Source organism: Ictalurus punctatus, chromosome 23 (genome assembly GCF_001660625.3).
Source record: "Ictalurus punctatus breed USDA103 chromosome 23, Coco_2.0, whole genome shotgun sequence".
NCBI classification, from domain to species: Eukaryota; Metazoa; Chordata; class Actinopteri; order Siluriformes; family Ictaluridae; genus Ictalurus; species Ictalurus punctatus.
The window spans coordinates 11,720,195-11,738,959 of NC_030438.2; the positions used below are offsets into that span (position 1 = coordinate 11,720,195).

The 18,765-nt window shown below is 40.5% G+C and overlaps 1 protein-coding gene across 9 annotated transcripts in view; it reads right to left on the reverse strand.

Moving 5' to 3' along the window:
* atp6v0a1b (ATPase H+ transporting V0 subunit a1b) overlaps positions 1-9,060 on the reverse strand; it is a 102,857-nt gene extending 93,797 nt beyond the window's left edge. For 6 of the 9 annotated variants that reach the window (XM_017453790.3, XM_017453788.3, XM_017453787.3 and 3 more), the window contains exon 1: positions 8,951-9,060. The gene's annotated coding sequence lies outside the window, so the exon portion shown is untranslated. The remainder of the gene's footprint in view (positions 1-8,950) is intronic. The other 3 variants (XM_053674857.1, XM_017453789.3, XM_047150096.2) reach the window with 3 other exon arrangements.
* Between the last annotated feature and the right edge of the window lie 9,705 nt (positions 9,061-18,765).

The window sequence follows — 18,765 nt, forward strand, 5'->3', positions numbered from 1 at the left end:
ATCGTGCATATGTGTATAGTGCCTTATACGATGAATCACCAACAAAGTGATGCAAGCATTGATGATTGGTATGTGGCCCAGGCTGACTTCCTCATCACCAGTCACGTTGACTAAAATGCATACCTCCAAACCTGGGTGTAATGTTCCTGCCAATTAGCACTTGCTTAAACACTTACTTGAAAGAGACTTTGAGCTTTTTCTTGGCTTTTTAATCTGCATAGTATATGTAATTCCAGAAAGATGTAGGGTAACCCACTCTGTCCCTTATATGTAATTTATTGGAATACACTAACAGCAACACAGTGGATATAAAAAAGTCTACACACCCCTGTTAAAACTGCAGGATTTTGCGAAGTAAAAAATGACATTAAGATAAATCATGTCAGATCGTTTCCCACTAGGGATGCACTGAAATTAAAATTCTTGGCCGAAGCCAAAACCGAATATGATGAAAAACTTGGCCGAAAGCTGAAGGCCAAATACCGAACACGTTTTTTCGTGTTTTTTCCATTTTTTTCACCACTGCATAAATTAAATAGTCAAAATGCGCTTTTCACTATTTTGTCCTGCTTTTCAAAGAAAAAAATCAATTACAAAAACTACTATTTCAAAATATTTATTTAACACTGAACAGTTTTTTTTTTTTTTTTTTTTTCATTCCAGCAGGCATAGGCTACCAATAAGGCACAATATAACTTTAAATAAATAAATTAGTAAAATAAAAATATTTTGATGTGGTTACCTTTGAGCCCCCCTTGAATAGCCAATGTTGAATAGCCTATAACTGACTGTTGAAAGAATTTAACACTCTGTAGCCTACAACAAATAGTGCATTAAAAAGTGCATTGACATACCGGCTCAGAAATATACATACAAACACTTAGATTATTAATTCAGTGGTACTGAAAGTTCCAAAAAGGAAAAACCGAGGCACCACCAAGGTACAGGCCTGCCAGGAATTGGAAGCTGCTGGAACATCAGTGTCACTGTCTACAGTCAAGCGAGTTTTACATCACCATGGACTGAAAGGCTGCTGTACAAGAAATAAGCCCCTGCTCCAGAATCGACACATTCAAGCCTGTCTAAAATTTGTGGCTGTCCATATGAACAAAGAAAAAGCCTTCTGGAGGAAAGTTTTAAGGTCAGATGAGACAAAGTTGAGATGTTTGGCCACAATGACCAGAGGTATGTTTGGAGTAGTAAAGGTGTACCAACTGTTAAGCATGGTGGTGGTAGCATTATGCTCTGGGGCTGTTTTGCTGCCAGTGGAACTGGTGCACTGTACAAAGTGGATGGAATAATGAAGAAGGAGGACTACTATAGAATTATTCAGCAAAATCTCAAACCATCAGCCAGATGGTTGAAACTTGGAAACAATTGAGTGTTCCAACAGGACAGTGACCCCAAACACACATCAAAGCTGGTTGTGGAATAGATAAAGCAGGCTAACATTAAGCTTTTGGAATGGCCTTCCCGAAGTCCTGATCTCAACCCTATCGAAAATTTGTGGACTGTGCTTAAAATTTGAGTCAGGGCCAGGATCCCAACAAATGAACTTTACCAATTCTGCGAAGATGAGTGGTCAAATATCCAACCAGAATTCTGCCAGAAGCTGGATGATTGCTACCAAAAGCGTCTGCTCGAGGTGAAACTTGCTAAGGGACATTCAACTAAATATTAGGTGTGCTGTATGTATATTTTTGACCCTGTATAGATAATTTTCACCTTGTGTTGTCTACAGAAAACCCAAAGTAAATTAAAACTTATGAACCATATTCTTGATTTAGTTTTTTATAACAGATGTATGTTGTATAATCTGTTGTACAATGTTTACAATCAGGGTGCTTTTTGTCTTTAAGTTGATGTTACACAGGTGCGAGTGGGGTGGGGAGTCCTTTGTCCCTGAGTGGTGATAAATGGTAAACGTCTGGGTGTAACCCTGTTCCATGAGAAGGGAACGAGATGTTGCGTTTAGCATAACACTACGGGAGCGCCTCTCGCGCGCGACCAGCATCTGAAGCTTATGTAAAATCATGCCTATTTATAGGCCTGCCATGATCAGGTGACGTTAAGCGCGTCGCATGATATAAATATGGCACCTGTGAACCGCGCCATCAGCCTCTATTATCTGAAGCGAAGATGCAATTCACAGACCTACCCTGGTATAACAAAGCTGAGGGAACAGGGTTAGATGTTCCCTTTCAAAGGGAAGTTCAACGTTGGGTTTAGCCTAAAACTATGGGAACGAGAATACCCACTCCGTCATACCGAGGGTACGGAATCTTCAAAAAGACCCAAGCCCAAGGGTCAATGCAAGACACTCGAGCCCGGGGTGGAATGAATATCCAGGCTGTAATAACGAATTAATGTGTGTGGCGTAGACCACCCTGCAGCAGCACACACATCCTGTAAGGATACCCCTTTGGACAAAGCCTTCGCGGAGACGACCACCCTAGTGGAATGAGCCCTTATGCCCAGAGGCGTAGCGAGACCATGCGCCTCATAAGCAATAGAGATTGCTTCCACTATCCAATTACAGATGCGCTGCTTTGACACAGCATCATCTCTACTGTCGCCGCCAAAGCAGACCAGCAGCTGCTCCAACTTATGCCACTGGCCAGAGCGGTGGACGTAAGTACAGAGAGCCCTTACTGGACACAGCAGGTGCATTCTCTCTTGTTCCGGTGTGGGGAATTTCCTTGTGGATGGTGCTCTACCATTTAACATGGTCTCTACAACCTCAGTTGTGAGACCAGAATCTATGAGCTGGTGCCCCTCAGGGGCCAGACCCACAGTTTCCATAGTTCTGGACGAGGGTGATAAATCAGCCCTCTGGCTTGAGACAGTAGATCCACTCTAAGGGCTCAAATGGGGCACCTGACAGACCTTCCAGGACCATAGAAAGGTCCCAGGAAAGTATGCGCTGCCTGCAGATGGGCCTCAGCCACCTGACATCACGCATTAACCTCGAAGTTAGAGGATGTTGCCCCACAGAGGTTCCATCAAAAGGGGTGTGGCTGGCTGAAATGGCGGCCACGTAAACCATGATTGTAGAAGGAGCCCACCCCACTGAGAAATGTTCTTGTAAGAACTCCAGGACTGTAGCTATTGCGCAGTTCAATGGGTCAATAGTGGATCCCTGCGGATGGGAATCCCTCAAGGAGTGCCATCTAGCAGGGATATTATCTCTGAGAATAATATATTTGAGCTGGCCAATAAGGTGCTACTAGCAGCAGACATAGACTGTCTTGGCGAACTCTTGCTCGAACTTGTGGGAGTAGAGCGATGGGGGGAAAAGCATACAGATATGAGCTCGGCCACATGTGCACCATGGCGTCCAGCCCTAATTGTGCGGGAGGAGTGAGGGTGAACCACAGCGGTCAGTGTGTCGTCTCCTCAGAGGCGAACACATGCAGTCCCGCTTGGCCAAACCTCGCCATATGGACTCCACCACTTGTGGATGGAGCCACCAATTCCTGGGCCTCAGCCCCTGCCCCAACAGGATGTCTGCCCCCATATTACCAGAATGTACATTGCACTCACTGACAAACTTTCCTTCTATCCAGAGAAGAATTAGTTGCGCCTGCCTGAACAGGGGGCACGGACATTATCCTCCCTGGTGGTCAATATATGAGACCACCGGTGTGTTGTGTGTGAACACATGGTGACCTCTCAATTGAGGAAGAAGGAATTTCAGTGCTAGAAATATGGCCCACATTTCTAGGCAATTTATATGCCGCTCCAGATGAGGGCCGCATCAGAGACCGTGAGCTGGACAGCTGTCTAAGACGACACTCCAGCCCATGAGGGATGTGACTGTCATTACCGTCTTGCACTAAGGGGACACCCCTAGAGTGTGGCCCAAGGCTAGAAACCGGGGACACTCAAATTCTCAGAGCACGTAGGCATCGCCGCGTGACAATGATTACTCTCAGAGGTTTCATCCTTGGACGAAACCCCCAACTTCTCAGCCACCACTGAACGGTCTCCTGTGCAATAGGCCCATAAGTGCCAACAGTCTCCTAAGATCCAGGTTTATCTTGCCCAGTGTTGATAGGATTGACCCTATGCATTTTGGGGATAGAAACGTCCTCATCGGAGTAGAATCCTTATAACCCCTGGAAAAGTTGTCCACTGTACTGGGGAAAGCATACTTTTCCGAGGTTCAACCTGAGCCCCAAGCTCTTCATGTGGGCGAGAACAACATCTCGATGTTGAACCACCAGTTCCCTGGATCGTGCTAGAATTAACCAGTTATCCAGGTAGTTTAGTACATGGATGCCCTGGAGTCACAATGGAGCCAGAGTGACATCCATGCACTTTGTGAAGGTGTGAGTGGATAAAGCTTGCGATATTTCTATGTGGAAACATGCACCTTTTAGATCTACCATCACGAACCAGTCCTCAAAATGAATCTGTGGAACAATAAGTTTGGGCGTCAGCAACTTGAACCTGTATGTCCGAAGAGTACAGTTCAGATGACGCAGATCTAAAATTGGCCACATACTCCTATTTTTTGCAGACCAGGAAATAACAGCTGTAAAAACCTCCCTCCCTCAGGGAATGGGGTACATGTTCTCTGGCCCCTTTGTCCAAGAGGGATCTTACTTCTTGCGCTAACGTCGGGCTCTAATCTGTGTTGACTACTGTGGTGAGCACACCTCTGAACAGGGAGGGTCAAGCTATAAACTGACCCCGGTAACTCTTTTCGTTAACTATTCCACATTCTATTGGAGGGAAAGCATCAGATTTTCATTGCCCAGTGACAGCTCGCTGACCAGAGAACACTGAAAACTTGGGACTGCCTTGGCTAGGGGAGGCCCTACATTAGCACTGGAGGCTAACTGCCCTAACAACCTCATGTCCCCTGATACGTCCCTCCACGGTCCCTCAGGACCACTCTTCTTTGCCTGCTTGGCCTTTATGACCATTCTCAGAACAGGCCTAGTAGCAGGCCGCAACTGTGGCCGCCCAGTTCCCCTGGCTGTCAGCAGGGGTTGGTGGGCCGCCATACTCGCCTTCTGGGTCTCCCTCCCACTTGTGCTGGCCCAGGCTCCACTCGTGGCTGCCTAACTGAACTACAATCCCATGAAGCATTGCAAATGACATAGTCAAATTAAAAACTATGCAGAAATATAAAACTATGGGCTGCTTTTTACTATTCAGTACACATCATCCATTTATTTATTTATTTTAATTAAAACTTTAGTTTTCTAATAAATTAATTAATATAGGCTACTGGAATGATTATAATTTTGTCTACGGAACAGTGGATTTGTTATGTTCTATTAAGTAGAGTCAAGAATGCATTACAATTTAAACATGTAATATAAAATAATTCTTGAATGTACTACTAATTCTTTCATTCTATGGCTTTAATGCTTTAAAATCACCCAGACTGCCCTGAAAGGTGATAATAGTGGAGGGGGAGGGGAGATAAGTCAATAAGTAACAGGCAAAAAAGTAGCAGGATTCCTCCTTTTTAAAAACACAAAGAATTTCTTTGTTGCTGAACCCAATCCTACTGAAAACCTAAGCGGTGTAAATTCTCGTGATCTCGACATTACCAAAAGCTGTTTTCTCATGACGTGATTTTATCCTGAGAAAATCTCACGCTTTGTGAATGGGACTGGTGTTACATACATGTTTGCATCTTTCCCCATCATAAATTTAATAACTGCCCGCTGTAGAGATGGACTTTATCTCTGCATTAAGAGAGAGGGGTACTAATGTGGAAGTCGTCAATCCTGCAGGGAGGACATATTTTTGTAGCCACCCCAGAAGTTAGCATCACCCTGGTTCCCTCAACAAAAAGCCAATAGGATTTTTCCATTGGCTTTTGGATTATTGCAGAAAATAAGCTCTGTGCCCAATAAGCTCTGTGCCCAAGAAAGGTTTATGATTCTTACATGTTTTGTTCATCAAGAAATCTTCACAAATTAACATACCTTTTATGAATTTTGAAGCCTAAATACAATTGACAGAAGCAAAGGCTAATGTTAGGCTATAAATGAACTACACGACTTCAACATTACCACCGCTACGCTTCTGACAACTCTTTCAATATTTTTTTTTTAAAAACACTACAATTGGAAAATACAATAAACTGAAAAATCTACAAGTTTGTGTTGGAATCGTTTGCAAAAGCACGAGTATAAGCACAACAAGGCTAAAGTAGATGAGTTTTCCTGTTTGGCGTGATGACGTTTAATGTTCCTGACAACCTCTGTAGTACCATTTAGCCACTTGTTAGCAACCGTCTTTTTCAAGAACGTAAAATCACAAGTGGGGTATTACTGGTGCATTTTATGTCATAGTATAAAAAATAGGAACATATCTTGAGATTGTGTTAACCACAGACCTTATTTCAGGCATTTAACCAAAAACTCATTCAAAAACCCCATTGACTTCGGGACAATGTAGGACAAGTACACAGAAAAAGTCGAGAGCATGAGAAAACAACTTTTGTTATGTCGAGATTACGAGAAAATTAAGTCAAAATCACGAGAAAACAAGAAAGAAAAAATTAATAATGCATGGCCACTTAGGGCTTCCGTACAATCCTGAAGTCAGATTCCATTTCTTGTATTGATTAAGCTGCAGGCTCCACTTTCTATCTTTGTGATAATCATGGCATTTTTCTACCATTAATATATGTTATTCTCAAAATGATACTTTGTTTTCATAATGCTATGGCTTTATTCTCAATATATTATGAGCTCAGTATCATAATACTATATTTTTATTTTTTAAATGTGCTCTTGTAGCCGATCTGCGTGCCCCGAGTGGGGCTCGAACCAGCATCAACCAATATGGGAGGTGGATGTGCTAAAGAAATCTCTAAAGTGAACAGCCTATAGCATACTGTACAGTAGGTCACTAGTGTGTCTCTTGAGGCCAGGGGAGTGACATACCAGCTAGCCTCCATTACTATTCAATGAAATTATGGTCACGATAACATTAACACTATAATAAAACAGTGGTCAAATATCAGAGCCTTAGCTTTTAAAAACCTAACATATCGTAAATCAAGATGAGGTATTCATTTAACTGTTCAAAGTAATGTAATGTCATGATCACTAGAGCTTTAGAAATCAGTTTGCTCGCTCAAAGAATGTGACAACTGCCACCTAACAGACTTGTTTCGCCAGCGCTGACTGACTGAGTGACATAACGCAGCATACCATGGCGTACTGCAGGATCACATTCTCTTTCTCGCTCATTTTTAATTGCCACATCTGTAGCACAAAGTATTAACTAAAAGGGTGCCAATAATTATAGCACACCTATATTTAACAAAGATTTGATAAGCCTGTGTTTTGTTTGCAAATGTTTGATATAAGCGAGAGTAGAGTATTTTTATGATTTTTTTAAACAAAAGATCAAAATGTTAAATAAAGACAATTTTTCACAGCCTTCTTTGCTCATATTTACCAAGGGTGCCAATATTATTGGAGGGCATTGTATAGAGATCAAGCAGAGTAGAGGTAGTGTCATGGCTTGGGCTTGCATGGCTGCTTCTGGGATGGGCTCATTAATCATTATTGATGAAAATAATAAGGGGGAAATAGCAGAAGGTTTTACACTGGCCAAGTCAATCACCAGACCTTAACCCAGTTGAGCATGCATTTCACCTCCTAAAGAGAAGAATGGTGGTAGAAATCCCACAAACAAAAAAACAACTGGAAAAAAACAACAACTGCAGTACAAACCTGGAAATACATCACAAAAGAAGAATCCAACAGTTTGGTGATGTCAGTGGTACAGTTATTGCAAGCAAGGGATATAGAAAAAGCATGTTGAGGAATGTGTAATGCTCATAGAGACATATCAGAGACAACTGAGGGGGTGAATAATCAATTAAGCAGTGTTTACTTTTTTACATTTAAATAATTCTGAGGATAGATAATTCTATCTAAATAATTTATTTAATGTTAATTCTGTAGAGACAAAAAAATGCCATACTAATATACTTAAATTTGATGTTGCAACACAATAAAAATAAATAATCATTGGAGGGTGAATACTTTGTGTAGGCTCTGTATATTTAGGTTATTACATTTTTGCTTACATTTCTGTTATATATTCCATTTATTAGATGTGGGCTTCGTTATATACTTTTTTGTTAAATAATAATAAACATAAAATCCAAATGGTAATTAAATTTAATTATTTGTTCACTGTTTACAGATTCTGTATGTGCATTATCATATCACAGCACATGCATATAATAGCAAACACAATTCAATAGTTCGTTCTGGTTAGCTCGAGGTGTATGACAATTAATCGTCAGAATTTCAAAAAAATGACACCTGCTATTATGAAACAACAGTGCTTACTGTTGGAGAATCGTCATAAAACGAAAAAGGTGGAACAAAAATAGTTAAACAATTAGGAAAGCTAACGTTTCCTGATAAAGCCATAATCCATGCACAAAACCGCAGCATCCTCATGTGATACACAGCGTCCTTGAAGCTCCAAGGGCGCCATTGCTCGCTTCCGTTTCCTGAAAATATCCTGAATATAAAAATCCTGAAAAAGTAATGAAATTCTGAATATCACTGTTGTACAATATGTTTTGTATCCCGTCTAAAGTATGCCTGTTAGAGACATAAAACCTAATCAATTATACACAGCAATACAAAAATAAATAAAAGTAGGTGGATGCCAAAGATGACGACGCTATACAAGTAGTTTATACAAATACAGTGTTCGGTCTGAAAACAGGATTAAAAAGGCTCAATTAAACAGCTAGATTAAGTTTATTCAAACGGAATTACGGTTCAGGTTTCACACGGTTCATCTCTGATGTATGTACAGGCTAGTAGTAAAGGATAATGAGAGTGAACGGTGAGATGCATCATACGGTGAGGATTTCGGCGGATCTGACAACACGGTATATCCAATTTGACTGTTTTTTGTTTGTTTTTCCAAATATAAATTTGCTTACCCTTATAGGGAGGATGCGTTCAGTCCTAGACCGCTGTCTGCCTGCTCTCTACTCACTAGTGAACGGGTGGCAGTGACGTCACTAGTTCGACGAGAATGAACCACGTGATCAGATTATTCCAAGTAAGAAATATCAACACCACTGATAGCAACCAGACACTCTCTGATGATTGTGTGGGCTTTCGCTGTCTCTGTAAATATCCTATATTAGATTGTTTGTTGCCTCTTATATGTATGGAAAGCTACATAGATATTGGCTGTTGCTGGCTTCTTTTTATTTTTCTGGATAGCGAAATTTGGAAAAGACTTTGTTGTAGCAGTATTGTAGAACATATTTTTGACCTTTCTGTGGTCAACTGTGGGATTTTGGGTTTGATTTCAGGTATATTATTAATTTTGTTCAGCGGAGCTGTCAAAGGTATTTGATTTACTAAGCCTATTAAGGACTGCATTAATGCTATCTGAACATTGGGAGAGTTTTGTCAACCTAAATAATTATAGGTATATTTTAAATCACATTAAATGGACTTCCACAGATAATCATACTTTCATACTTTTGTACTGTAGGAAATTATAATAATTGAATGGCCAATACTCCGGAAATGGCCAATGTGTTCCACATACAGTTCCCTCCTAAAGTATTGGAAAAGCAAGGCCAATTAATTTTCTTTCTTTTTCTTTTTTTTTTTTTCTTTTTTTTTTGCTATACACTTCTGCTATGCAAAGATGACCATGAGATGATAGATCAGAATTTCAGCTTTCATTTCATGGTATTTACATCTAGATGTGTTAAACAATGTGGAACCTTTTGTTTGAACTTACCCATTTTTCAAGTGAGCAAAAATATTGGAACATGTGACTGACAGGTGTTTCTTGTTGTCCAAGTGTGTCCTGTTAGACTGACTGTTTAAACAATTAATAGCTCTGAATGTCTATTCTTGGTTTTAGCCCTGGGTTTCACCTGCGAAGACTGCATTTGTTGTTAAAATGGATAAACCAAGATGGAAATTTTTTTTTGCCATTTTGAAGAAAATTGGTCAGAGCCATTGCACAAGCATTGGGCATAGCCAATACAATAATTTGTTAAGTCCTGAACAAGAAAGCAGTGACATACTAACAACCAGACATTGAACAGGTCGGCCAATGAAATACAACAGCAGCTGATAACAGAATCATTGTGAGCGCTATGAAGAAAAAAAATAACAAGACTCAGTGACATCACCAACAATCTCCACAGGGCAGGGGTGAAGGTATCACAATTCACCATTTGAAGATACTCCAAGGGAGGAAATTTAGAGGGCATACCACAAGATACAAAACACTCATAAGCGGTTAGCATTGGAAGGCCAGAATGGAATTTGCAAAAAAATATAGGGATAAGCTACATAAGTTCTGGAACCAAGATTAACCTCTACCAAAGTGGTTAATGAGCCACAGTGTGGAGAAAGAGAGGATCTGCTCATGATTCAAAACATACAAACTCATCAGTCAAGTATGGTGGAGGTAGCGTCATTGCTTGGGCTTGTATGGCTGCTTCTGAAATGGCCAACCAAATATTAATTGATAAAGTGCTGCTTGGAAGTTTGTGAACCCTTTAGAATTTTCTATATATATCTGCATAAATATGACCTAAAACATCATCATATTTTCACACGTCCTAAAAGTTAACAAAGAGAACCAAATTAAATAAACGAGAAAAAATCATTGAACTTGACATTTCAGGTGTGAATGACCACCCTGTTTTATTTAAAGAACAGGGCTCATCTGATCTTCACAACACATGTTTCTGGAAGTGTATCATGGCATGAACAAAGGAGGTTTCTGAGGACCTCAGAAAAAGAGCTGTTGATGCTCATCAGGCTGGAAAAGGTTACAAAACCACCTTTAAAGAGTTTGGACTCCACCAATCCACATGCAGACAGATTGTGTACAAAGGAAATTCAAGACCATTGTTACCCTCCCCAGGAGTGGTCAAAAACAAAGATCACTCCCAGGAACCTAAGGTAACTTCTAAGCAACTAAAGACCTCTGTCATATTGGCTAATGTTAATGTTCATGAGTCCACCATCAGGAGAACACTGAATAACAATAGTTTGCATGGCAGGGTTGCAAGGAGAAATCCACTGCTCTTCAAGAATAACATTGATACCCATCTGCAGTTTGCTAAAGATCATGTGGACAAGCCAGAAGGCTATTGGAAAAATGTTTTGTGGATGGATGAGACCAAAATAGAATTTTGGTTTAAATGAGAAGCGTTATGTTTGGAGAAAGGAAAACACTGCATTCCAGCATATGAATCTTATGCCATGTGTGAAACATGGTTGTGGTAATATCATGGTTTGGGCCTGTTTTTCTGCATCTGGGCCTGGACGGCTTGCCATCATTGACGGAACAATGAATCCTGAAATATATCAGCAAATTCTAAAGGAAAAGGTCAGGACATCTGTCCATGAACTGAATCCCAAGACAAAGTGGGTCATGTGTGCTTAAAGGTTGTTGTCTTGCTAAAAGTAGTTCTACCAAAGAATGGTTAAAGAAGAATAAAGTTAATATTTTGGAATCGCCAAGTCAAAGCCATTACTAAAACCATAGCCAAAAATCTTAATCCAATAGAAATGTTGTGGAAGGACCTGAAGCAAGTAGTTCATGTGAGAAAACCCACCAACATCCCAGAGTTAAAGTTGTTCTGTACTGAGGAATGGGCTAAAATTCCTCCAAGCCAATGTGCAGGACTGAGCAACAGTTACCGAAAATGTTTAGTTGTAGTTATTGTTGCACAAAGGGTTCACCCCAGATACTGAATGCAAAAGTTCACAAGTATCATTTTTGCCACTCACAGATATGTAATATTGGATAATTTCCCCTCAATAAATAAATGGCCAAGTATAATATATTTGTCCCATTTGTTAATTGGATTCTCTTTATCTACTTTGAGGATGTATGAAAATCTGATAATATTTATGCAGAATTGTAGAAAATTCACAAAATTTCAAGCACTTATTTTAATTTACTTTAAGACTATCTGTTCCTATACTTTACTCATCTAAAAATGTTCTAAGTTGTTTTCCAAATCTAAATGTAAATATCACGAAATGAAAGCTGAAATTCTCATTATTTCTTATTTGTCATTTGATCTCAAACACAAATGTCTTCAGTGTATAGCAAAAACAAAAGAATTGGTCTTGCCATTCTAATACTTTTGGAGGGAACTGTATGCTACATATTAAACTTGAATCACATTGCTTACTGCAAATGTACTAAACTATTGAAGAAAACATTAATTTAAAATCTCCATAAAGCCAAGTCAATGCACAATATTACAAAAACCTATTAAATGTTTTGTAATAGTTCTTTAATGGTATGGAAAAATTGGTTAATGGTAGATCGTGCCTTAAATAATTAAAGAAAAATTATGTCAAGTACCACGGCTTCTGCTTCTGCCTGACATCCATCCAAATTCATGTCATACCTCTCAATATAATTGTTCAGATAATGTGCTGATGTTATTAAGCATATTTCCACATTCCCACTGAAATTAATTCCTGACTATGCCACTACTAGTATGCTTTGACTGAGGAAATTGCTCTTTAGGGATCTAATGAACATAAATCTATGTCCGGATTTTGGTGAAGCTGCATTGTGTCAATAAAGAGTGGCCTAAAATGCAGCTGAATTTAATAAAATGGAATCAGAACCCATTGTATTGCTTTTTATGCAAGCCACACAGATGGGTATGTTCCAACAGCACAACCTAGAAGTGTATCCACAGTGCATTTCTCTCACTTTGTCTGAAGATGCAAGATATTTCTAAGGCAATGTGCTACAGTATCCCATTGCCCCATCGCATTTCTCTAGGAATGTGGACAAAATCCAGCAAGTTCTAACTTTTATGACTAGAAGAGCACTTACCAGGGCTACCACAACCCCATGATGGTAACCAGTCTTATTAAAGCTTTGATTGGAAGTTTCGGATCTTCACTAATGTTTTGCGAACAGAATGGAACACAGACACACAGGACGCTGACGGGAAAAAGGGCTCTTTTAATGTTTGTCAAGGTGGTAGGGTGTGGGAGCATATGGGGAGGTGTGGTGTGGGAAGAGAGTGTAGCCTTCCTGGCGAGAGGCATGGCTAGGCAGCGGCAGCAGCATTGGGGCAGTGCCCGCATTGGAGCATCGTACTGCCGGCCCGCCGTCACAGGATGTATTTTGTTTCCAAATGCATGGTTCCTATCCAGATGCACATGGGCACTTCATACCAAAAAACTTTAATTTATAATACCAAATCAACTAACCACCACATTATTCAAATTTTTCCCTGGCTGTCCACTAATGCCCAGGTGATCTCTTGGAAATAAGGTTAGTTCATGGCCTGGAGAAAAAAAATTTTTAACCATTGTTTGTCTCTTCTGTGTCACTCCACCGATGTAAAGGGCCCTGAAACCCAGATGGAAGTGACCATCCCTGAGCCTTACTGTAACAATGTAGAAGTGTTCAGCAAGTACAAAGCATTGAAACTGCCACCACAATGACCTTGGGACTGTGCCATCAACTTTCTTAGAAAAACAACCTTCTTCATGGAGAAGAAAAATGGACTCCGACATTGTATCGATTATTGAGGGCTTAATGCTGTCACCGTCAAAAGTTGCCAAAGTTACAATCACTTGCCACTGGTTCTATTTTCCATAGTATAGGAAAGAGGAGCCAAGTTCTTCACTAGACTTCACCTATGGAGTACCTACACCCTGATATGTAAGAGGGAATTTGATAGCATTCATCACGAACACAGTACAAATATCTGGTTATGCCCTATGCTCTTTTATATGCCCTCTGTTTCATTCATTAATGTGGTACTCCAAGACATCTCACATTCCTGCATGATCATCTTTATTGATAACATAATTCTGAAATCAGAAGCAGAACATATTACCCAAGTATGAACAGTAGTAAAGAAGCTCCTAGAAACAGTCTGTATGTTAAACTTGAAAAACGTGAATTTCACAAGCCCTCAGTTAAGTTCCTAGGCTACATCCTGGATGAAAATATTGTCAAGATGGATCAAAGTAAGATGGAAGCTGCCACATCCTGGCCCCATCATAGAACTGTCAAAAACCTCCAACACTTCCTTGCAGAGCTTAATCTAAAATAAAAATAGCACGCCTGCATTCTGGAATATTTTTATGTGGATCCGCCTCTACAAAGGTAAAATGGTGTCAAAAAGGTTTGCATGTGCAGGGTAATATTTGTGCAGGTGTACATAAGATTGCAAGCATAAATTAAATTTGCATGTGCAAGTGAAGCTTTGTAAAGGTGTAAATCAAGTTTCATGCTTAAGAAAAAAGATGTGCAGCATTTTACTGTTTTTTGTAAGTGTAATTCATATGGTGTGAAACTGCAGCTTCATGTTAACACAAAATAAATACATATTTATACAGATCATATGATCTGGATTCTTTTGACTTCCATTTTTCCACGCTTAGCTATTTGGCATGTTTTTTCTCTGAAATGTGGCCAAAAGCATTGCAAGCTGCAAAACGGAATGACTGCGTAGAACCAATCCAAACCATTGTGTAAAACATAAACTGTTGCAGATGTCTAAATGACTTCTTGTGTACGTAGGAAAAATATTTTCCTGAAATGACTAGATATACATACAGATTGTTTCTACACGGTCAGTCCATTTTGCAGTTCTTGACACCATTGGTTTTGCTTGCAAAATCATTGTTCACAGGCTTGCAATGCTTCGGACGTATTTCAGTGAAATAAGCGTACTAAAAGTGTAAGCGGGGAAAAATGGAAGTCAGAAGCAGAGCCCTTGAGAGAGAGTTGCTCCACCGGAATCATGTGATGCTTGATCGACACGTGATTCATGTAGACGTCAGATAGTTCCAGGAAGATATTTGCGGGCTATTTGAATCCATAGAGTTAGAGAGACAGAACTGAGATTTTTGGTAATTAGTAACCAATAAATGCATTGTGTATGTAGTATTCATATTCAATTACATCAATGTTGTTTTAAAAAATAACAAAAGCCACTAATATTAGAGGATCAGTGTGGTTAATTAGCATTACCTGCCTTGTTGACATACTGTGGTTAAAGATCTTGTTGATGTTGTTTTAAATTAATATTTTTTTATATTCTTAAACTTGTAAGTTAGTCAAGGGCAGTCACTAATGTTATCTTTATGACTTTCAGATAAGACAAGAGACAGGAGACCGACAGGTGACTATCAGTGACTATCATGGACTAGCAGCAGCATGTTAAGTGTGTTGTCATAGAACATCCATTGCAAATAAGTGAAATGTAAAATGAAATGAAACTTAATGTTTACAATTCTTATGCACCCCTGCACTTAATAAAATTTACATTAACAAATAATATATTCAAATTAAAAACAACTTAAAACACATGTTCATACACAATCATATACACATGTATATTTTATGTATTTTGACTTTTGCTATGCACTCATTTACAGCAATGGATTTATATATACATTTCTAATAAGCTGAAAAGCATGTCAAGACTTTTGTCTGTATTTTCCTCAATGTTGTCCTTGTATAGTGTCCACCATGGTTTGCTGTGCTACATGGGGATGCTCTAATCGGTCAGAGAAGGAGTACGAATGCATGGTTTACCCACTGTCACAGACAGGAGAAAGAAATGGTTGGTTCAAATCAGCAGGAGCGCTAGGATATTTACAGTATGTGGGTAGACAATAAGGAGTTGTGTGAGGGAAGTAAACTGAAGTCACTCTGCAGGAACATTTTGAGGCAGACCAGTTTGTCAGGATCAAAAATGCCTGACAAGACTAGGCTGAGACCAGACGCTATTCCCACTTTCTTTGTGCACCCCTGGCCCTATAAAAATAAAGCATATTTCTGCTGATCACAGCTATAGTGTTACAGGTGACACAGGTATAACATATATGAACTCTTGCTAATTGTAGTAATATTTCTTATTTTGAAGTGATCTATTATTTTCAATATTTAAAAATTAGCAGTACCATGTCTTCTGCCTATATCAGTTTCAAAGGTTGATGAAAGAAGGGATGAGGACACTTAGAGAAGGGAAAATGACAGTGAAGAAAGAGAGGACATGATTAGTGAGGAGAGACAGAGACTACTGATACTACCCAGTCAGCATAGCAGTGAGCCACCAGCCAGTCAATTGGATCTTTTACAAAAATTAGAGACAAGAAAAAAATCACCAAAAAAGCAAAGGGAGCACTAAGAAGAATAAGGAAGGAAAATGCAGATCTCAAGAAGACAATGAATATAAGGGGAAAAAATGTAAAGAAAGCTTTTTCAAGTGACAAAATTAAGGCATTATGGACACTAAGCACAAAATGGATGAAATGGAGCAATGACACAATTAAGAAGACATTAAAAATTCACTTTGCAGCCAGTCCAACAGGTTACAAGGAATTGCAGATTCTCCTGCCAGTAATCAGAACCCTGCAAAGAAGGATGCAATGTGTTAAGTTTGAGCCTTAAGTGTTGACAGATATCTTTGATTTCCTAAAGCTGAAGGTAGATGGATTTACAGACCCTGAAAGGGACTGTGTGTTGTCCTTGGATGAAATAGCAATCACTCCAAGTGTTGAGTTGCACATGCTCACAGGCAAAATTGTATGGTGATGTCACTTTACCAGGTCACGCAGGAGTAGTAACACATGCTTCTGTGTTTATGTTGGCTGGAAACACAACACGGTGGAGGCAAGTAGTGGCACATCATTACAGTGGCAATTCTACCAATCTAAAAAGTGCCCTTGTCCGTGGACAGGCATTCAAAATTCCAGAACATGTTGTCAACAAAGAGAACCTCCCCACCAATGAGGTTACAGTGGTCCCTATTAAGGACTTATTGGCCTTTCAAGAAGATATGGCATTAAAAATACCTCCCCATCTATCAGCTGCAGCCATCGAGCCAAGTCACTTTGATAAAATGAAGGTTGGCCCTGCTCTCAATGTATTCAGTATAAGGCAACAAGTGCTGGGCTGAAATACATGCTTCAGCAAGAAAATCTCCCTCTGTCCTAACTGACAACAGCATGGTTCCTGGAGCAAGTTGATCACTGGTTTGATGTCATGTAATCTTGCCACACAATTACAGCCCTGAGCAGGCTCAAGATGGAGCAAAGGCCATCACCTTCCCCCAGGACATCATCCATCTGTTCCATGGGATGAAGATCGGTCAAAAGGGAGGTTGGAAGCCTGTTCAAACAGGGATGATAATGGCAACAACATAAATTTTGGCCATACAAGAGAAAATGCTGACATGAGAACACAGGTTTGTGCTAACATCAAGGTTCACACAAGACTGCCTTGAAAATACATTCAGCTGTGTGAGGTCTAAAAATTCTGTACCAACTCCAGTGGAATTCCATCATGCACTGAGACTCATCTGTGGGGCAGTTCTTCACCACCATCAGGTCTGGGAGCTACCAGGAAGATGACAGCAGCTTTTTGGCAGACTTCCTGGACACATTGGAGCAAAGTGTCAGTCCATCAGTCAGAGTCGAACAGCTGATGGCGGTGAACAGAACAGCACCTGACCTCACAAAAACTGAGAAATGAATTCTCTTCCATCTTGCAGGCTACATTGTCCACAAAGTCATCAGGTTTGCCAGCATCTGTGAAAAATGCGAAACTGCAACACAGCAAAATGATGATAGTCTTCCTGGAGAAAACACACTCCAATAGGCTTCTATCATGCTGTGGAGTACAATAAAAAATGATTAAAACATTCATATGACTGAGGTTGAATATTGAGGCAAAAAATGTGAAATGACAATCCAAAATGATGAAAATGACCAACAGCAGCCAAACTTCAACATCCAGCAACCAACTAACAGCTCCAAAGGCACTATCAAACCCATTAATAATTGCAATAGAAACACTATTGCTCCAAGTGCACCCAGCCAACATCACTTCTCCTCCACCTACCAGCACTCAGCCATCACTAATCCTCAGCCTACAGCCCACACACATCAAAGATGCCGCACTCCTCACACAACTGCCGGCAGGGTGCGAGAAGTACAGCACCACTTCAGCACCCTAAATGTTTTGGACAGCACGAAAGCACATGGCTGTGAGGCGGAGCGGCAGAAGCACACAGGGCTGGCAGCTAATGAGTGGAGCAGCGGCACTTCAACCATCCGGAGAACTCAGGAGGATATAAAAGGACACCGCGAGCATGCTGGGGTAATCTGTGTCTACTGTGCGAAATCTAATAACACGTTTCTCTGTCTCCTGTCTAGACACGGACCAGGAAGACGACAACGTCATCAGTCATCAACAAAATCAGCACTCCCCGGCTTCCAAATGGTTTCCACTGACGCTGAAGCACTTCTCCCGTCGCTCTGGGCACCGCCTTGACGCTGCCGCATCCCGCATGCCGAGATCCATGGCAGGCAGACCGCACCCCGTTCCTACACACGCACGACCAGTGCACTTCTCCTCAACACACTGACTATTTTTTTGTAAAATAAAGGAGCACTTATTCCCAACGTCTGCCTCCATATGTCTGTGTTCTGACCTGCTATTTGCTCTAAGAAGCCACACTAGCAGCACCCAGCCATCACTTCTCCTCCACCTACCAGCACCCAGCCATCACTTCTCCTCTACCTACCAGCAGCCAGCCATGACTGCCCCTCTACCTAACAGCAGCCAGCCATCACTGCTCCTCTACTTACCAGCAGCCAGCCATCACTGCTCCTCTACCTACCAGCAGCCAGCCATCACTGCTCTTCTACCTACCAGCACCCAGCCATCACAGACCAGCAGCCAGCCATCACTGCTCCTCCACCTCCCAGC